Genomic DNA, 22,532 nt, shown 5'->3' on the forward strand with positions numbered 1-22,532 from the left:
GTTGGGGGTAAGAGTTAATGGAGAATACCTCAGTAATTTGCGATTCGCTGATGACATTGCCTTGCTAAGCCACTCAGGACAAGAACTGCAAAGCATGACCAATCAGTTAGACAGGCAGAGCAGAACGGTGGGGCTAAGAATTAGCATGCAGAAAACCAAAGTAATGTTCAACAGCCTAGCAAGGGAACAGCAGTTCGCAATTGGTAGCGAGGTGCTGGAAGTAGTAAGAGAATATGTCTACTTAGGGCAGGTAGTGACCGCAGATCCGGATCATGAGAGGGAAATAACTAGTAGAATAAGAATGGGGTGGAGCGCATATGGCAGGTTCTCTCAGATCATGAAAGGTAGCTTACCAATATCCCTGAAGAGAAAAGTATACAACAGCTGTATCCTACCGGTACTCACCTATGGGGCAGAAACGTGGAGGCTAACAAAGAGGGGTCAACTTAAGTTAAGAACAACACAGCGAGCAATGGAAAGGAAAATGATAGGTGTAACGTTAAGAGATCGGAAGAGGGCGGAGTGGGTGAGGGAACAAACGCGGGTTAATGACATCTTAGTTGAAATCAAGAGGAAGAAATGGGCTTGGGCAGGGCATGTAATGCGAAGGCAAGATAACCGCTGGTCCTTAAGGGTAACGGATTGGATTCCAAGAGAAAGCAAACGTAGCAGGGGACGCCAGAAAGTTAGGTGGGCGGACGAGATTAAGAAGTGTGCGGGGATACAGTGGCGGCTACTGACAAAGGACAAGGTTAATTGGAGAGACATGGGAGAGGCCTTTGCCCTGCAGTGGGTGTAGTCAGGCTGATGATGATGATACAACAGGAATCGTGGAACAACTTGGTACCTCGGAGATACACGTGAAGCACGAAAGCACGAAAAACATCATAAACGACAGCAGCTAGCGGCAAAATCTGCCAAGAAAAAAATGGCATGAAGGTGTGGTACCACACTGACAACTATGCGGAATATTTTTTTTCTTCGTCCTCTATTTGGCTTGAAAAGGCGACCTATTTGCAAAGTGGACGTTACAGTCAGCTGACACGAAGAACAAGTGCGACCTAGAATACACTGCAAGGAAAAGCTGCTAGTTTGCAATGCACACACCAGTGCAGAAAACTCCTCAAAAGGGATAAATTTTGTCTTATTGGTTAACACTAGCAGATGGTAGTTCGATATTTGTCTGCTAGGCACAAAACACCAATCTTCTAATATAGGGATTTCAATAGGAAATGTCCCAGTTGAACTCACATCCTCAAAGTATGAATTACCTGCGCCACACGTCTGACCCCCGCCTTGGTCGGTTGGTCCCCAGCCACTGGGGACTGAGAGCTGAGGGTTAACTGATTTGTTCATATCCGAGGCTGTGCTGAAATATTATACCAGGGTGGAAAAATCGTGTCTTTCTGTGGGAGTGCGTTGTCAGTTCTGATCACCGAGGTCAGGCGGCACCCCAGGCCTGGGCTTGCTGTTTAAATCTAAGACAAAAATATTTAGAAGCAGCGTTTCGCTAGGCAAGTATATTGCCACTCAACACAGTCGCTTCGAAACGGGACCCGCTTAGATATTTCTCGTTGTGTACTTGGCGCCAGAATCTAAACATGTGCTCTACACACTCTTAAAATACTCGCACAACACTCGGACCAATACTTCGTCTGTACACCATTATTTCCTGTCTTTGCAGCCAGTTTTAAAATGAGTTTTGCTTTTGAGCGAGCACGTTAGTACGGCGACCGTATATCCTCAGGGTGCTGTACGATGTCAGTGCACATTAAAGAACCCGAGGTGGTTGAAATTTCTGGAGACCTTCACTACGGCGTCCCTCATAGCCTGAGTTGCTTCGGGAATTTAAACCGCAATAAACCAAACCAAATCGTATATCCTCAGCTTGCGTCCACAACATACAGCGCAATGGGTGGATGTCAAGATATCGTGGGCGGCTTGATGTTTGGTTGACACCGAAATTATAATTATTCTGGCCAACCTGCCCCCTCCTGCACTCTCCGTAAACTTGTAGGGGGAGGAGCGATAAACTTCTCCACCCCGCGTGCAAAAGACGAGGTTCGACTGCTGACCGGCGATAGGGGCCACGCCTGATTAGCCGTTGACCGGAGGCATGAGGCGTAGGCAAGTTTCTTAACAAACCCCTGTTTACTTCGGTAAAAAAAGAAGACAAAAGGTTACAAAACAAGCCCAACAAAATAGCGTCAATACACGAATAAACACAATCAGAAAACAATCAACTATAAACAAGAAGAGGAAAACATAGGGCCGAGAACTATACAACCACGTTGCAAGAACAAAGCAATAATGTACAAAAAGGTTACGACGAGAAAGAGCGACAGGACAAAGAAAAAGAGCAGAGCGAGTGGTGAAAAACGGTGGCTTAGCTGCGTAGTGGCAAGGTCCGGTCGCAGGGGGCGTCGGGCTGCGGAAGCGCGCGGTGCTGATGGGGGGTTGCGGATACAGGCGACTTTGGTCCACGCGTCTTCGGGCCGCCGTCGCCGCGCTCTACGCGTCAGACACCCGCCTTAGCTCGCTTGCCGACCACTTCCCTGGCTGACCTCACACACGTCAGCACGCACCGAAATCTCGACCTTTATTTTTCAGACACCATTGTGCTGCGATGTTTTACTCTGTATGCACAACTGCGCTCCACGACTCCGAACTTCTGATAAACTGCAGTGAAAGATCGATGCGGGTTCATATGACCTAACAATGCTTTCTAGTGATTCAGGTAAGTGTCAGAAGTTAGCGTGCAAGCTAGCACAAGACTATTGCGGTCCGGGCTAGTTGGATCTAGCATTGTAAGGGAGCCTTCAGCGTAAGCAGCTAAATATAAGGGACGAAACAAAAACAGGAGGGGACACTTAAGCTCGGAATTTAGGGTATGACATGATAGCGTAATTGGTTAATTCCAATATTTCATCATCATCAGCCTGGCTACGCCCATTGCAGGGCAAAGACCTCTCCTCCAACGGTTATCTGGCCTTCTGATTACATGCCCTGCGCAAGCCATTTCTTCTTCCTGGTTCTGACTACGATGTCCTTAACCAGCGTTTGTGCCTCACCCAGTCTTTCGCTTCCGGTCTGTTAACGTTACATTTAAGTATTTATAAGCGAAAGCCTTTCTTGGCACTTGAGGGAAATGGCATGGACCTGAAGTTGTAGACAGATGCGGTACGCAGTGGCGTGGACGGAGTTGTACACGAAGTCTGTCCGAAAAAGTGTCCACGCTTGCATGGTAATGACAATAATTAGAAAGGGAAAGTGGAGTCTAGGTGGCAATAGAACCCGGGCCGCCGCCATTGCAAGAAGGACACGCTGGCTCTCCGCCGCTCCCCTTCCGAGTTTGAAGCTGAACAATGGCACGTCAAGCGAATCTATAGTTGTTATAAACGCATCTTCGTGATATGTATTTAGGCCTAGATGAGTAATTACCACCATGCCAATTACATATGTTGCATTAATGCGAGTAACAAAGTTCGTTCGTTTCCGGTAAATTTCCTACGTGCTGAGGCACACACTTAAATCCCGCGCAGGTGGCGGAAAGGCACATTTTTCACACTTCCGCACGTAAGGAGGCTTAAGTGCAACTCATCAGTTTCTTTCTATAGCTCGATTCGTGGTCCTCTCGCTGAGCCCTTTTCGTTAGCCTCCCTGCTTCTTCCTCATGGGTGAGTTCCGGTTAAATGCAGCTATTGTGTACTTTTTCCTTGAGAGTTATTAGTAAACTACCATTCATGACCTGCAGCAACATTCTATATGCGCTCCTCCCTGTTCTTATTCTTCCAGTTATTTCCCTCTCGTATCAGCGGCCACTAATTACCCTAAGTAGACGTGTTCCTTTACAACTTCTTGCACCTTGCTACTACATGTGAACTCCTCTTCCCATGCGTAACTGTTGAATATTACTTTGGGTTTCTGCAATCTAATATTTAGACTCACCATACCTGCTCTGGCCTCTCTCACTCATTGATCACGCTTTGCAGCTCATCTCCTGAGTAACTTATCATGGCGATGCCATCAACGAATCGCATTTACTTAGGTATTCTCTGTTAACTCTTATCATTTACTGTTTCCAATCAAGGCATCAGAGCATCTCCTGCAGACGGGCGTTGAATAGCATTGGCGAGATCGTGTCCCCTTGCCTGACACAATACTTTATTAAAATTGTATTGCTGAATTTATGGACTGATACGGTAGCTGGTAGGGGCGCACTCCCGCACCATAGCAGGATTTGGCCAAACAGGTGTAGTACTTCGCCACAACCCTCCCTGGGGGTTCCCAAAGCTGCCCTAGCGCAGTGGTGCAGCAGTTACGCGATGCGACGCTGCCCGGCGATGGCAGGTGATCCCAGGGGTGGAACTTGTGAGGCCCACGTTTCTTTTTCCGATTGACCAGCCGTTAACTTGCACCACCTGCCACTGTGGGCAGTTTGCTCACTATCCGGTGGGGAGTTTGTAATGACTCCGCAAGGTCGCGGGACCAGGGTAGCAAACCTGCTTCCACTAGGTTGTTCTTTGAGGACCGCCAGCGAGAGCCACTTCCGAGGTTTTTTGCTCAAAACGCCGACAACGCCGAGGCCGAGAGCCGATTTTCTGAGGGACGAGGTCTTTAACGCTATTGCGTTAAAACGAGCAGGCGGGACAGGCGCTGACTTCTGATTTGTTTTGTGATCAAAAACCACCCTGAATGCTAGACGCTTCACACTAATTTCCTTCTTCCTTTGTTAATCGTAAACTGAACCGTGCGCTTCAAGAAGTTCTCTTCTGGAAGCGTACGTTATGTTGTGAAGCAATGTGCCCCTACTAGATACCAGACCCCCACCCACACTGGACTAAAGTGCGTGGGCAGTGGGAGGAAGGTAGCAAGTCAGATAGTCATTTGATTCAGTGGTGCCTGGCGTTCCGGCCCCCGAAGGGTGCTTCCTGGACCGGGTGCTTCCGAAGGCTGGAGGCTTAACATGCACAGACAGCGGATTTTTCACAGACCAAGGACTCTACTGCTAATTAAAAAGGGAACGACGGTATTTTAAGTGCACCGCCATTTCATTGGTCTCAGGTATGCTATAGTGAAAAGAAGTCTTGTTTGCGTACTCTGTGGTGATTAGAGATAGAGGCGAAATTATTATTACAAGGACCAGAGCTCAATTAAGAAGCAAGCCGTTATTGCATCTAGGTCACCAGATATAGTTGGTCTGTCAGGTGCGTCGAAGTATGAGATCCACGCGAGACGTGAAAAGAAGGTGATGCCGGGCCGGGCAGTCCGAAAAGGCATGATAAAGAACAGTGCCTTAGATATGCACAGACGAGAGTAAAGTGGCTGTCAAAACCGTAAAACCTTTCAAAGCCGATATATCACGAAAGACACTGTGATCATCTCATTTCGATTCTACTCAGCTGCAAAAAACGCTTAACCAATGAAGAAACGCCAAAAGCATGCATGAAGACAACCTTCATACAACACATTTTGTCCTACTTAAGACCGCGGCGTTTCTCTTTCTCTCCTAAGTTATTTGTTTCGGGCGTGTCGAAAATTGCGAGCAGTAATTCAGAGCGGGCGATAAAACCAGCATATCAACAAAAAAATAGGAACTTTGACGCGTCTGTGTAGTCAGCTGGTAACTGCGCACCCCGGCAATCATTCCAGATCCGGCGCATTTGCCTTCTTTCATGAAAATGTGCTGCACTACGACAGTGCCATCTTTCGGTAGTGCGGCCCAACGAAAAAAACAGTTTGTACCGCGCACGAGAAGGAGTTGCGAAAGATGGAGAGGAAGCCTCACGTATGCTAAAATTTTTCCACAGTTTTGTTCTGTCTGAATCCCTGAGCCGTCGGTTCTTAGGCTGTCCTTTTTTATGTCGGCATAGAGCACTGGCGTCATGGCGGCTACGCAGCGTTGTAGGCAAGATCAGCTTCTTTATACGGAAAAAAAACCAAATAAATAAATTTCAAAATTACGCACGTGCCGATCAATGGAATTGGTGACCCAGGTTCGCGAGTCGCATGGCAATCGGGCTCGTTGTTATTTAGCACACACTGCGTGACTGTAAAATTGCTTCCTGTGCAGGTATTGCTTTGCTTTGGTTCGTTTTATGACACTTATTGGCTACACCTTAGTGTTCTTCATCAACGCAATGGCAACTAGAGGAGTTACGCTTGTCTTAACCGGTGGATAGGAGATTAGTGGCGCCCTCAGTAGACACCTATACATTTGCATTTCTCTGTGGTCGATAATATATTTATTCTGTCTTCTTACCTCTCATAATACAGACACTTCAAATAACCTCGTGTCTTTCTTAGAAGTGAGGCCTCTGTTTTTCTCTCACTAAAAAAAATCATCTTGTCGCTCATCATGGTTCTATGTTTATAATTCCAAACTCAAACTTTTCTGAACATTCCTTAACTCTGAGATCTCTAGAGATTTTTCCTTTTCGCGAGTGGGAAGATTTCATTCGCAGACTTGCATTCACTAGCCAGCATCAACAAATTAAGCGTCATTTGTTTCCTTCTGTGCAGGAAGCTGGTTTCTTGATTTGCACGTATTCCGCGTTAGTGCCCATTCCGGCTACTAAAGGTCTTCCTACTCTGGAGTCATTGAACCACCGCTTCTTTTGTTTTCTTTATCTCTGAAAGCTCAGCTGTCCCCGCTTTGGTTTCTTGGTTCCCAATTCTAGATTACGGATTCTACTCAAATACCCGTCGCGTTAAGTACTATGAGCACTCGTTCCCGTTCATTTTGTTACTGATTCTTCCAATATGTTGTGTTGGGTCTTTTGCGAACTAGAAATATTTTAGATAAAAAAGGTGTTCCATACTTTCTTGCAAGATTATGTGAATAGGCGCACTTTATTTTTTTAATAACTGAGTTATGTCTTTTGACATTACCGAACATAAGTAAGATCTTTAGGTATTTCCGTCTTTTTTTATTTCTTGGTTAGTCATTACAGAAATCGGGAACAATATACACATTTTGTTTATCACATTAAAATAGAAGGCTGTGAACCTAATTTATGTAGCCTAGAGAAAAGTCTCTCTATCGCTAATAGAATTTATCTCGTGATAAATCTGCAAATGCTATATGGCTTAGGCGGCTTGAAATTTCGCACATACTAATGAGAGATTTCTTGGCCTATAGTGCTGATAGCATCCTGGTTAAGGCTTTTAAAGAAACATTAGAAACAATTCCTGCAAAAATATTGATACATGCATTCGAAGAAGAGACAGAAGTAGCGCATGCGCTAGAAGAGGAAGAAGTTAGTTGGCTCTCTCGCGCGCGCTCGAACCACTAGGGGACCGCCGCAGGTTTTTCGTCTCTGCGCGGGTGTTCTTTTTGGCGTTGCACGCTACAGTTTGGTGGAGCAGTGCTGGGTACGCTTCCCGACCTGCAAACTCCGTACAGCGTCACTATGGACCTCACACCGGTTCACCAGCGACCCAGCCGCCGTCTCCGCGGAGAGTCGCCTGAATTTGGGCCCCTTCCCCCGCCAACAAGGACGACGCAGCCTCGACCGCCGAGTCCAACTGACATGGCCACTGACACCAGGACCCAGCCGCCGATCCAGCCTCTACCGTCGAGTCCAACTGCCATGGCCGCTGACACCAGGCCCCTGGCGCCGATCCTTTGCCACCCACCGCGAACACCGCCATCTTTTCACGGTGACGTGTTCGAAGACGCTGAGGACTGGCTGGAGACGTTCGAGCGGGTCGCACGCTACAACGGCTGGTGCGACGAGCGCAAGCTGAATAACGTCTACTTTGCCCTGGAAGAGTCTGCTCGGACGTGGTTTGAAAACCACGAGGCTACACTTCCCACCTGGGAGACGTTTTGCCGCAGTCTCCTGGCTACGTTCCCCAACGCTGACCGCCGGGAGAAGGCCGAAGCTGCGCTGCACTCCCGAAATCAGCGCACGAACGAAAGCGTGCGCATGTACACCGAAGACATGACCCGTCTTTTCAAGCGCGCCGACCCCAACATGACAGAGGAGAAGAAGCTGCGCCATCTCATGCGTGGGGTTAAGCAGGAGCTGTTCGCGGGCCTCGTGCGCAGCCCACCCCGCACGGTGGCGGAATTTCTAACCGAGGCGACCACGATGGAGACGACGCTGCAACAACGGGCCCGCCAGTACAACCGGGACATCAACTGCATGGTGCCCGAAGGCTTTTCGTCGTGTCTCGGCGGCAGTGCAGACACCTTGCGTGAACTAATTCGCTCCGTTGTCCGGGAGGAACTGCAACGGATCCATCTGCCTCAGGTTGCACCTGCGCCGCTGGCAGCGCTGTCCGAAGTTGTCAGGGACGAGGTGCGACAGGCTGCGCAGGCACCTCCTGTCCCCGAAGCGCCACCCCGGTTCGATGACCGACCCACGTACGCATCTGTTGTACGTCGCACGACAGGCTACGGTCCCATTACCCCAACATCGGCACATGTCACGCAAGCGTGCCACGCAAGCAACATCGGCACATGTCACGCAAGCGTGCCTGGCTACGGTGTGACCCCGTCGACCTCCGCGAGTAACATCGCCACGTATTCTGCAACCGCATCTGCTACAGCTGGGCCACGCCCTCGCAAGTCGGATTTGTGGCGTACACCGGACCGCAGGCCTCTCTGCTACCACTGTGGGGAGCCTGGTCACATCTACCGCGCCTGTCCGTACCGCCAAGTGGGCCTTCGCGGTTTCCATCCCGACGCACCCTGCCCTCAGAATGGCGAACGACCGCATGAGATTGCACAGCATCTCTGGGCACGCCAGAACCCTGCCTACTCTGGAAGGCGCGAGTCCCGTTCCCCTTCGCCTCTCCGTTATCGCTCTTCCAGCCCTGGCCGCCAGAGTAGCTCTGCTGGCCGTCGCTCGCCGAGTCCGCGTCGGGAAAACTAACACCAGCAACCTCTGGAGGCAAGGCCGCTGACGTCGGGACGTGTCAAGATCCTCCATCGCGGAACCCTCGAGCCGACGATACCCGGACAGAGAGAGGCAGCGACAGTATCAGATACGCTGCATCCGATTTGCGTGTGACAATTGATGGCACTGACATTACCGCGCTGCTCGATACTGGTGCTGATTACTCTGTTATGAGCCGTGCCTTCGCTGGAGAACTTAAGAAGGTTCTGACACCGTGGACGGGGACCCCCATTCGCACCGCTGGTGGCCACCTAATTTCCCCTGTGGGCAAGTGCACGGCTAGAGTTGGGATTAGTGGTTTTACGTACGTTGGTGAATTTGTCGTACTCCCCGAGTGTTCCAGAGACTTGATTCTGGGGATCGACTTCCTGCAGTCGAACGGCGCTGTGATTGACTTTCAGGAGGCACGTGTCACGTTCTCGACCAAACAGGCCGTGGCGCGCTTTGACTCCCGCGATCCCTGCAGCAACGCTCTGCGCATTGTCGAGAACGACGTCACGGGGCCGCCGCGGTGCAGTGTTCTGGTGCTCGTGCGGAACGACCTCTTTCATGACTACGAGGGCCTAGCGGACAGCCATAGTCCACTGCTGCTTAAGCGGGGACTTGCCGTTGCAAGAGGTCTCGTCCAACTACGTGACGGCCGCACCCACGTCCTCCTGACTAACGTTGCCAACGAATATCAGCACCTGGCCAAAGGCATGGCTATTGCCTTCCTCCACGACGTTGCTGAGGTTCCAGGTTTGTGCACCGTGGGAAGACCCTCTCCGGAGTATGCTGGCCCACATCACGTTCTTCAGTCAGTCAGAATAAATCCTGCCTTGCCGTCGGTTCAGAGGGATCTTCTGTCGGCCCTCTTGGCAGAATTTGCGGACTGTTTCGCTACGTGCTCGAAGGTCGGCCGAACTCCACTCGCCAAGCATCGTATCATCACTGACGAGACTACGCGACCCGTCTGCCAGCGCCCATATCGTGTTTCCCCGGTGGAGAGAGAAGCCATTCAGAATCAGGTTGCCGAGATGCTTGCAGACGATGTCATTCAGCCGTCCACCAGTCCGTGGGCATCGTCTGTGGTTCTTGTCAAAAAGAAGGACAATACTCTGCGTTTCTGCGTGGACTACAGGAAACTTAACAGCGTGACCAAAAAGGACGTTTACCCGCTGCCCAGGATAGATGACGCGCTCGACCGATTGCGGAACGCCAGATACTTCTCGTCATTGGATCTTAAAAGCGGGTACTGGCAAATCGAAGTGGACGAGAGAGACCGGGAGAAGACGGCTTTCGTGACGCCTGACGGCCTCTATGAGTTTAAAGTGCTCCTATTTGGTCTGTGCTCAGCACCGGCAACTTTCCAACGCATGATGGACACTGTCCTCTCCGGCTTGAAATGGCAGTCCTGCCTGGTGTACCTGGACGATGTCGTTATATTTTCGCCCACCTTTGACCAACACTTGGAGCGGTTGCGCATTGTGCTACAAGCGCTCAAATCCGCGCAACTCACCATCAAAGCCGAGAAATGCCATTTTGGCTTTGAGGAACTTCGCTTTCTTGGTCACGTTGTCAGCGCACAAGGTGTTCGCCCGGACCCTGACAAGACTGCTGCCGTCTCAGGTTTTCCACGCCCAACTGACAAGAAGGCCGTTCGCCGGTTTTTAGGCCTGTGCTCCTATTATAGGCGCTTTATTCAAGATTTCTCGAAAATCGCGGAACCGCTGAACGCACTGACCCGTGACGACACGCCCTTCCTCTGGGGGACCGACGAAGAGGCTGCATTTGTCGAGCTTCGCAGCCGTCTGCAAAGCACTCCGATACTCGGCCATTTCGACGAGCATGCTGCCACGGACATCCACACTGACGCCAGCAATGTTGGCCTTGGTGCAGTACTGATCCAGTGGCAAGACGGTGCAGAACGGGTCATCAGTTATGCTAGTCGGACACTTACGCGCTCCGAAACCAATTATTCTACGACGGAGAAAGAATGTCTTGCAGTGATATGGGCCATCTGCAAGTTCCGACCGTACCTCTACGGACGACCCTTCCGTGTGGTAAGCGACCACCACTCCTTATGCTGGCTGGCGAGCCTCAAAGACCCCTCAGGACGCTTGGCTAGATGGAGCTTACGCTTGCAAGAATACGACTTAACAGTACTTTACAAGTCTGGCCGCAAGCATCAGGATGCGGATTGTCTGTCGCGCGCACCTATCCCAATCAATACCGAAGAAACCACCGATGATTTTCCTTTCCTGGGCTCTGTTAGTACCACCCAAATGGCGCAGCTTCAGAGGGCGGACACGGAGTTGGCGCCGCTCATCGATTACCTCGAAGGCAGTGAAGCTCCCATTCCGCGTGTTTTTCTTCGAGGGCTTCACACCTTCACTTTACGGTCTGGTGTTCTCTACAAGCGCAACTTTGCCAACAGCGAAGAAGTGTTCCTACTTGTCGTACCATCACAGCTGCGGTCTGAGATCTTGAGTGCCTGTCATGATGCACCATCCGCCGGCCACCTTGGAGTCAGCCGTATACTCGCGCGGATTAGACAAAAGTATTATTGGCCCAGGTTACTCCCATCGGTGCGGGCCTACGTCAAAACATGCCGTGAATGCCAACGTCGGAAGACTCCTCCATTGAAACCGGCCGGATTTCTTCACCCCGTCGATCCACCGAAGACCCCTTTCCATCAAGTGGGCATGGACCTCCTTGGCCCATTTCCGAAGTCTTCGTCTGGAAAGCGTTGGATAGTCGTTGCGACTGACTACTTCACACGGTACGCTGAGACCACGTCTCTTGCCAAAGGCACTGCTGCTGAAGTGGCGCAGTTCTTCGTCCACAACATTGTCTTGCGTCATGGAGCACCCGCCGTTGTTGTTACTGACCGGGGAACTGCTTTCACGGCCCGCTTAACCCAGTCCGTGATGACTCTGACGCACACGAGCCACCGACGTGCTACGGCGTATCACCCGCAGACAAACGGGTTGGTAGAGCGACTCAACCGCACACTAGCCGACATGCTATCAATGTACATTGACGTCGAGCATCGAACTTGGGACGCCATTCTGCCGTACGTAACGTTCGCGTACAACACCGCCCTGCAGGAAACAACCCGACTGACCCCCTTTCAGCTTGTCTTCGGTCGCCAGGTGACCACTCCGTTGGATGCTATGTTGCCCGTCGACCCTTACTGCGACTCTGACGCTGACATCGACGTAAATACCTTCGTTCAGCGTGCTGAGGAAGCGCGTCAACTGGCCCGCCTGCGCATCCACCGTCAACAGGAGGCTGACGCCACTAAGTACAACTGTGGACGCCGTTTCGTCAGTTATGCTCCCGGCGACCTTGTGTGGATTTGGATACCTGTTCGTCGCCGCGGGCTCTCTGAAAAGCTGCTGCGCCGATACTTCGGCCCTTACGAAGTAGTGCGCCGCATCAGTGATGTGACTTATGCAGTTGCTCCCGCCCCGACAGCTTGTTCATCGCGCCGGTCGCACCGAACTGAAGTCGTACACGTTGTTCGCATGAAGCCTTACCACGACCGGCTACCTGACTGAACTGCGGTCCACTGCAGCTGTGTTCTACCCTTTCGCTGACTTTTCACTCCCAGCCGCATCGTGTCGATGCTGCAGAAGAGGGGGGCAGTGATACATGCATTCGAAGAAGAGACAGAAGTAGCGCATGCGCTAGAAGAGGAAGAAGTTAGTTGGCTCTCTCGCGCGCGCTCGAACCACTAGGGGACCGCCGCAGGTTTTTCGTCCCTGCGCGGGTGTTCTTTTTGGCGTTGCACGCTACAATATAAATGCTTGCTCTGAACATCAGTCATCATAGGAACCGTACCTTACAGAACAATTTGAACCAGGAACTAAAAATTCTATCTGCCATGTTCCTACAGCTTCACTGTCTAGCTCAGTTGCTAATCTATTGTTTCCAACTTTTCTCCTCCTATTTATTATCGTACACTTCGTGGTTATATTTGAGAGGTTATCATTCACCTCACGAATGCTAGGGTCATTATCTTCCGTTAAAGAGGAGTATCTATCTTTCTGCCATCTTCCTGCTCTTTAGATCCCATGGACTAAGTACAGCATTGCTGCTGTAGTTATTGCCGACACGATGTCCTAGGCAACCTTGAACCCATCTTTTTATCGTGATTGGAATTACGTGTTTAACCTTAAATTTAACATTTCCCTAAACTTAATCACGGTAACTGCCACCCTGTCGTGAATTTCATGGAACTGCCTCTACGTCGCCACGTATATCCTTATCGATCAAGAGTTGCGCACCTAGCTTTTCTCGGTCAGCGAAACCACGGTAACTCAATACGTTCCCGTCCACTAACACTGCATGTGGCTCACCTATGCTAACCTTATTAAGCCTTATTATATCCGATTTATTAGCCCTTAGTTTCTGGAACAGCATTCTTAAAATAGCATCACCGCAAAAGGTTCTAGCCTCAAGGGTTGCAGATTTAGTTCCTCATCGCGGGTTTTCCGGATCTAGACAGTCTTAGTAACCTCCTCTTAATGACGGGTCTGATTGTCGCCTCATTGAGTCTCTCCGGAACCCCAAAAGCTTCACAGCTGTTGGCCAGTGAACAGAAATTCTCATTGACAGAGTGAGCAACGGCTTACAAATGTCGGGATGAAGTTTTGGAGTCAAGTTGAAGGGATATTTTTCCTATCCTTGAGCAAAATTGACAATTTGAGAGCCTCGATGTTTACTAGCAATAGTTAGATTTTTTTTGTGCCCATATCCAATCATGTTTTTTGCATTTATTTAAAGGAAAAAGTTTGCATACATTGGACGCAAATGTTATGTTCTGGTCAGCTGTGCGCCAGATACGCAACACTGCGAAAGAACAAAAGCGATCGTTTTGGTCTGGTGTTCCCAAGGTCTGGTGGTCTGGTTCAGTGTTTCCAAGAAACCTAGTTTCGTCTTATGACGCGAGTCTTTGCTTTTGGAAACATTTTTGTCCATAACTTGCAATGGTTTTATTGAAAACAGATATTTGTTTTAAAAAGTTATGGAATCCGACAGCACCCATATATGTGTACAGTTGCCGTCAAAAGTGTACAGCCCAAGGGATTTGCTCCCTAGCCGAACAAGCTGTCCGAACCTAGGGAGCATTGAGGACGCAAAGCCATTCCTCTTGCGAGCCATTACGGTCACTGAGAATGCATAACGAGGCATGCTGCAAGCCTTACAAGCAAACCCATTGGGCTTAGTACATTTGACGGGGGGTGTACGTCGAAACAATTTAATCTTTGAAAAACGTTTTCCATTCGTGGAGTGCTCCGTCCTCCGAGCACACAGCACAGCTGCCAACTCGTGCGGAGTGCCGGTGCTGTTCTTTCTTTGTGTTTAGTTCATCCTGCACATGACAAAGATAAGAGCGCCTCCAGAGTTTGGTTTTACTGCTCGCGAGACCACCTGGCAAATATTCGTGAAGTTACACGCATGCCAGAAATGTTGCTGCGCTCGTTGTCGTCTGAAAACTTTCATGCCTTTCGCGGTATGGATTCCCGTACTGCATTATTACGCTGACTGCTCAAATAGGCGGCGTAACAGGTCGCCAAGAGAGACAAGGCTGGTTTTATTAATACGATGTCTAAGTGTTAAACTAGACATTTGGCACGAGCAGCACGTTGAATTTTTGGGACAGCAGTAAAATCGTGTAATTTGACGTAGGCTAATTTTTTCCCATCCATAGCAAAAATGGCTGCGTAGCTATGAAAAAAATATATGTATAAAAGGTGAACAGAAGCAGCTTTGTATCATGTAATAATACTTGTAGTTGAGCAATACTCGCGACCTTATTGTAGTCACTCTTGACAAAAAGTGTATCGAAACCTGCGGTTACAGGACATTCAACTTTGTTGATCGCGAGAACAGAACAGCGACTGAACAGCTGCCGGATGTTTCTGAACGTAGTCTGGATACATGCGATTGAACGGTGTAATGTCACTAAACATAAACGTACCAAGTTTCTGGAAAGTGCAGTAAAGTTGTTTTCAGCACTAAAATGAATGTAATGTAAAAACTGACACAGAGACGCGCTGAGCTGAGCGTCCGCTCGATTGCCTAGCCTTTCTTTTAATCCCACTTCCTCGTCTTCCTCCGCCTGCTTCTTTCATCACGACTTCGTCTTTGCTGTCTCGGCATCACACTCGGCCACGACTGCGGACGCCCTGTTGATTGTAGGCCGCGTCGCACCCAGACCTCGTTGTCGTACACGCGGCCACTCGTCTCGCCCCGCTTCAGCAGCCGCTCCTTCCTGGTCTCGTCCTTCACTTCGACCTAGAGCAGGTTGGTGCACTTGCACACCTCAGCCTCGAAGCGGTCACCCTGCTCGGAGTTCCTGGGGTAACCGTCAATCAGGAACCTTTGGCTGTCGCCACGCTCTTCCTCATTGCTCCTTTCAGCAGCTGCAAGACCGTGACCAGTGGGACGAGCTCACCCTTCGTCATGATCTCGTTCATCTACTTGCCCAGGTCGCTGCCGGACTGCACCTCCGCCCGCTGCAGGTCACCGGAAGAGATGTGCGTGAAGCCGTAGTTGGCCGCTATCTACTCGCATTGGGTACCCTTGCCGCAGCCGGGGCCGCCGAAGACAAACACGACGGGAAGCTTGAGTTTTAGAGGCCCGTCCATTGGCGTCGAAGTAGGGGGAGGAGCAGGGGAGCAGGCCTGGCTGGAGGCGGAACTTCCTCAGCCTTCTCATCTGGTTCTTTTCTCCTCCACTTTCTTTTCTTCTTCTTTCTCTTCTTTCTCTTCTTCCTTCTCTTCCTTCTCTTCCTTCTTTTCCCCTTGGCCTTTCTGATCATGAACAGGCCGTCCATATCATCGTCGGCATCCCTGACATAGGCGCCGCGAAGTCGTCCGCTGGTGGATCGGCGTGGAGGGCCGCGGCAGACGAGGACAGTACCCGGACAGTTGCAGGCTCTCGACCGTGTCCCTGCGAGGTCGTCATGCAAGGTGGTGGGTTCGAAACTGCGTCGACGCATCAAGGGCGACGCCGGTGGTGGACTATCTTCTCGATTCTCATCAAGCTGCCTGCCCTGATGCAGCCTCTCTCTAACGGGAGGGGACGTGGGAGCATCCAATTCTCGTTCGATTTGGACCATTAGGAGGCGCGATACTGATGGCCCGCTGCCGACCCTGGAACCCGGAGAAGGCGGCAGCCGCGAACGGCCTACTGGTAGCCTGCGTCCGGAGCGGGACCCGGAAGTTGCTGGCTGCCGAGCAGGTGGCACTGGAGGGGTCCGCTTTCCGCTAAGGGCCTCGTAACCCTCGTCGATGCGGTCCTCTTCGCGGAAGTCCACGCTGGAAACAGGCTGGCGCCGGATTTTGTTGCCTGGGAAAATTGGCTCATGAAACTGACGTCCCGGCAGCAGGGGACGCGGTTGTCCTGGAGTGGCCGTCATCCGTTGAGGCGGCAGCCCAGGCGACCGCACTCCAGGCGGCATGCTACCCAGGCTATTACTGTTCGGACTTGAGCATCCGATGACGCTGCTGATAGCCACTGAGCCCGGAGCCGCCGTCACCGAGCTGGCGAAGCACGGGTGCCGTGGCGAAGGTGTCGTCATGAACCCAGCACTGCCTGCAGGAGGCGGCTGCGCCGCGGGCCAACCGAAGCGGTGTCCATCATGAGTCGATGCCGGAATGTTGGGATGCCTGATCGGTCCATGAGACGGTTCCCGAGACATCAGCGGGGATGGTGGCACTGCTGAGACGGAGCCCGCGCTCCCGATGGAATTGGGAGGAGCGCTGGTTGCATTTTGGCCGGGAACTGCCGACACCTCGGTGAGCGAGGCGGTCATCTGAGAGCGGTGCACCACGGAGGACGCGTATCCGCTCGTCGGCTGCGGTGACTGCGGTGGCGGACTGACGATTGTGTTGGAGCCGACCCGCAGGAGCTCAGATGCTTCCACCGCGGCAATGGGCGCCTCAGAGCCCAACGCCTGCTGCGGCCACGTGCGGCCCCTGCAGGCCTGAAGAATGCGTACCTTATCTTGATTGTAAAGGGCGATGTCTTCGTCTGGAGCATGGCGCCGCGCTCTCATCGTCGTGAGTTTGGCGACGTGCGCAGTGGCCAGGCGTGTAAACGCGGCAAGAAGTGCAGAGGTCCAGGCCGGCCAAGTGGTGTAGCGGCGGCCTTCGTACTGGTGCCAGGCGCGGGTGGCACCGCGGAGATGGTCTTCAGCGACGGCGAGCGTGGTGGCTGGAGACCAGGCGAAACGCCGGGCAGCAGCGTCGACCACTTGAATCCACGCTTCAGCGTCGTCAGAAAATCCACGGTACTCCGGAATTTGTATCGGGGTTACTGGGTATCCAGAGGACAGTGATGCACGGCCAAGCGCTGCAGTCAAAGAAGCAGATAACTCCCGGATGATGGAGAGGGCTTCGGGAAGAAGGGCCAAGGCCGAATCCGCCGAGGAGGCATGGACGCCGTTCTCGGGCGGAAGAGGGGTTCCAGGCGCCGAGGGAGCAGGCCGTGGGACTGCCCGGCCGCTTCGAAGGAGGAGCGACGGGTCGTGGAGGTCCGGGCCGGGCTCGACGTTGGTCGACTGCGCCAGTGTAAAAACTGACACAGAGACGCGCTGAGCTGAGCGTCCGCTCGATTGCCTAGCCTTTCTTTTAATCCCACTTCCTCGTCTTCCTACGCCTGCTTCTTTCATCACGACTTCGTCTTTGCTGTCTCGGCATCACAGTAAGCACAAAATATTGTGACCTTCTAACACGGCGAATAACGGACATGACCCTCGAACGCGTTCAAATAACGTTGGCAAAATATAGGTCTCCCGCTGCATCGTCTGTCCGTCCATTCTCCCCAACAGCAGTTGAAACACGCATTGCGCCGGTCCCGAAAATAGCTAGTAATAAGCGAAAAGCTGATTGTTTCTAAGTGGCTGTCAAAACTTCGAACCTCGATAAATCTTGATAGTTTGTTTAACAACGGAGCAGTGGGGATGCGAACTGCGAGCAGGGTCAAGGGGGATGATGGTGAAAAGAGTCTGAAAAACTCTCTCTCTCTCTCTAGGCGGTTCTTCATCAACCGCCCTTAAAACCGCACAGGCCACCCAGAGTGCCCGAAAAAGAATTGTACTGCGTATGCTACGAACATTGAGGCAACGTCACTCCGGTGGAGACCGAATTCGCGAAGACACCTTGGTTCCAAAGCGAACACGGAAGTGGCGATGCTGCATGCTCTATGAAACGCATTGGAAGCGAAGCATGAGAATGCCACCAGAGCAATATTGCCGGCATATGGTTTAGCGTACCTCTCTACTGAGCTTGCCTCTTTCCTTTCACCGTTTTACAGGTGAACCTGTTGATGCTCTTTAGCAGCCTGGACAAGATTCTTGCTTGCTTCCCATCCTAACGCCCTTCCCACTTCACGCCTTCCTCCCCATCACTGGACCTTCTTCCGTATTTAAAGCGCACCATAGATCAACACTTTGCCCTGATGAACATCAGTCGTCTTTTTTTGAAACGAAGAGGGTTTCCTCTTCCTTGTCCACTCTTCGTATGTGAATCAATGAAGAATAGTAATTTATGCCTGTGCTGACGCGGTGGCTCAGTGGTCACGGCGCTCGGCTGCTGACCCCAGAGACGCGAGTTCGATTCCGGCCTCTGCGGCCGAATTTCGATGAAGGCGAAATTCTAGAGGCTTTTGTACGATGCGATGACAGTTCGCGTCCCTTATAGCCTGAGCTGCTTTGGGACATTTAACGTCAATAAACCAACCAACCAATTTATGTTTGGGCTTGACTGAAACAGTGCCTAAGATCGATGATCGGCAAGAATAAAATCAGTGAAACCTCAGCTGATTTGTTCAAAATAATCATCCAACTTTCAATTGGCTCAGTAAATCGAAATCAGCGTAATAAGAACATTCTAGTAGGTAGCTTGCGCCCGCAGATCTTCTCAATACTTGGCAGGAACCTTATTCTGCGCGTTTCTTCTTTTTCCAAGTTTCGGTGTTATCGTTAAACCTTAGGAAAGTATATTACAACATACTGAGGACTGGGGCTCTTAACAAGGGCCTCGAAGTTAATGCTTTTTTGAGCTCGTCAAAACCGGCTTGTCACTGTGATGACCAAGAGACAACGTTGCGTTCATTTTTGCTTGTCATCTCCACGAGCGGTTGCACCTTGTATGCATAGCCAGGTAAGAAATCGTAGTAGTATCCGGCAAGTCATAAAAAGGAACGTATTTGCTTTCTGGTCTCCGGAAGCGGAACGTGGACAAGCTTTTCCACCACTGGTTCCAGCGGTCGGATTGTCCCTTCCCCAAGCTGATGTCCAAGAAAAGCGACGTTAGTGACTCCGACTTCACTTTTCTGCGGTTTCCTCGTGAGGCCTGCCACGCGCACTCTGCTATAGCCTGTTTAACGTCCAAAGACGTTCTTCCCAGATGGAGGTCGCTATGACAACACCGTCTATGTAATGAACGGCATTGTCTATGCCTTGTAACGGAATGCGCATCAGGCGCTTAAAAATAGCCGATGCTGTCTTAATGTCGAAGGGCATTAAGGCGAACCGATAGTGACCTGATTGGGTAGAGAACGCTGTTTTTGGTCTCAAAGTTTCCTCCAAGGTAACTCGCCAGCAGCCTTTAGCAAGGTCAGATTTCGGAAAGTACCTCTTGGTTCGAACCTCGTTAAATATTACGTCTGTTCTTGGAGTGGGCTCTGCATCAGACACAAGAACATCATTGACGCGTCGAAAGTCGATGCAAGTCCGATAGGTGTTGTCTTTTTTTAACCAGAATGAAGGGAGAATTTTATGGACATGTTGAACGTTCAATGACCCCTAACTTGATCATCTCGTCTATCTCCTTTTCGACAACATCCTTCATGGTAAAAGGCAGCGGGTATTGCGGGGTATTTACGACTTGAAAAGTCGAGAGCTTGAGTTGACACTCCAGTAGACTAGTTTTCACGTGGGCCTTTCGTAGGCCACGTATCGAAACACTGCAGAAACTGCAAAAGTGATGATATTGATGACGAAAATGACAATGATGCCTGCGTACCATTGTACAACGAGTGTTTTGTTAAAGGTAGGAACCGCGATTCGCTGACAAGAGAAACCATAGAAGCACACATCATAGCAAGGCTCCCGGTAGAATGCATAAGCGCACCATCTGTACTGCTGTCAGGAAAAGAAAAACGCTACCTTGAATGTGAATGTTGACACGCGTGTGCTTGATTTTGTTTTATATTTTTTATGTTTTGAAATTTTTCCGCTGCATGACTTATGTCGATCACTTTTCATTTTTCACCGCGTGCTTGGTACTTATTCCGGCTGGCAGCTGATAAAGATTTCATTTGTAAGTCAGCGCTGTGTTTTGTCTCTGCCTGTGTCGTTCTTCTTGTCCCGTTCGTTGCGCTGTAGTCATGTAATTCCCGGGGATGTCAGAAATGATGTCTGCATACGCGTCAAGTAAGCTCCAAATCTCCTGCTGTTTGTCGTCATCGAGCTTGGCGGAGATAAACATGGCTTCAGTTCCTTTACCGTGGTCTGTGCATAGGTTAGGCAGTTTTTATTCTGAGCCCCCTTCTTCGATTACGAAGAAAGATGACGCCTGTTCGGTCTCATAGGACGCACGCCTTTCGTACCGTTTGAGCGTATTGATGTGGAATAGCTTCTGATGTGACCAAAGTCGATCCAATAATAAACATCGTTCCTTTTGCCACAGACAACGAAAGTACCTTTCCACTGCATCAGGAGTTTATTGTGGCTACTCGGCAGAAGATTGAGGGCACGCTCTGCAACCCTTAAATACCGCTTCTTGCTATTTCTGTCATAGTATCTCTTCTGAGATTTCTGCGCACGCAACAAATTTTGATGTGCCGCTCTCACAGTTTGCTCGAAACATTCTCTTAGGTCGAGAACGTAAGCATGTGCCGTCTTCGTGTCTTCTACCTCCTCCTCCCTTGTCCAGAGCTCTCTGAGGACTGCGAGTGGTCCTCGCACATGCCGTCCAAATATCAAATCAAACGGACAAACCCCTATACTCTCCTGCGGCACGTTTCTGTATGCAAAGAGAAGCGGGGCGATATGATGATACCATATTTTGTGCTGCTCCTGACTGAGCTTTCGCAGCATCTGCTTCAGTGCGCCGTTAAATTTCTCCACCATCTCACTGCACATTGGATGGTAAAGGATCGTGTTGAGATGTTTCACCGCCAAGTTATCTGTGAGCTCTTTCATCACTTCCAAAGTGAAACAGGGGCCCTGGTCACAAAGGATCTCTCACGGAAAACCTATTCGTGCAAAACATCTCCGCCAAATCTTCTGCCACGGTTGCTGAATCCATCTTTGGCAGAGCCACAACGTCGGGATACCGAGTGGCGAAATTGACGAGAGTGAAAATATATCTATTGGTCTTCACCAATGTGGGCGACAGGGGACCAATAATATCGACAGCGACCCGATCGAAAGGAGGGTCGATAAGGGGCACGCTTCGCGACGCAGCTCTCCCTACTTTGCCTTTCGGGCGCGTCCTTTGGAAGGTATCGCACGAACTGACACACCTTTGAATCTCCTCCTGCACTCCCGGTCAGCAGAATTCTTCAAGAACTTCATCTGTAGTCTTCTTAATGCCCTGATGCCCGGCCAACGGGCTATAGGGAGCAAGCCTTAACACCTGCGACCGGCAAGACTTTGGAAGTACTACCTGTCGAACCTCTCTGCCAGAGGCGACATGATGGAGGCGTACAACAAACCCTTCTTGGCAGAATACGAGTGCAAACTGCCGTGCTTACCATGGAACCCATTTCCTACTTTCACCCAATTATGACATCGTACGATAGTGTCTCCATACACTTCACCAGGGCCGTGCCAGTGAAATAAGGGGAAGCGGTATAGACTTCGGCCGCGGGAACTTCCAGACTACTGCCATCAACAAGGAACACCGTGGATCTCGAGCCGTCGAGAGCTCAGTCAGGAAGTAGGGCCCTCCGCACAACCATCGTATTGCTCGCTGTGTCCCGTAAAACACGCAAGGGTAGGACTCTGAGCTCTCCCTCCAGTGCAGGCATGTGTTGTGCATCTAAAGGATTTTTCTTGACAAGTCCGACCACGACCTTATCCTCAGCTGGTTGAAGCCTCTGTGCTGTTGACACCGTTTGAAGCTACAACACTCTCTGGATGAGCAAAGCAGGACGACAACTTCTGGTTTTCGTGCTTTTTCGAGCAGCAGCTTACTTCATGCCCTGTTTTTTGAAAATAGACGCAATAAAGCTGTTCTGGCTTTGAGCCAACGTCGGCAGCCTTATCTCCTGGTTGATTACAAGTGAGGAACTTTACTGACTGTCTATTTCATGGAGCATACTTGTCTTTCAGAATGCCCACCTCAAACAATTCTTTGAACATAGACACGTTTCCTTGCCGCTGGACGTCTAGAAAGGTGTCTCCAGCCTCCGCCATTTTCTCCAGCGTCTTGCACTCTCTTTCTCAAAGGAAAATCGATAGACGACTATGGCAGTTCCTCAAAACTATTCGGCCACCACCAAGCTAGGTAAATCTTTGTACGTTGTAGTCGTTCCCGACATCTCAACCCATCTATCCAAAAGACTGAGCAGGCGTGCTGCGTATTGCTTGCCTGTTTCGTTATCAAGCGGCTTACTTTCACG

At 50.7% G+C, this 22,532-nt stretch overlaps 1 pseudogene; it reads right to left on the reverse strand.

Moving 5' to 3' along the window:
- Positions 1-14,987: 14,987 nt before the first annotated feature.
- On the reverse strand, positions 14,988-22,326 carry LOC149361776 (uncharacterized; annotated as a pseudogene).
- Between the last annotated feature and the right edge of the window lie 206 nt (positions 22,327-22,532).

This window comes from Amblyomma mixtum, chromosome 2, assembly GCF_055824585.1.
Source record: "Amblyomma mixtum isolate Tamu chromosome 2, ASM5582458v1, whole genome shotgun sequence".
NCBI lineage: Eukaryota > Metazoa > Arthropoda > Arachnida > Ixodida > Ixodidae > Amblyomma > Amblyomma mixtum.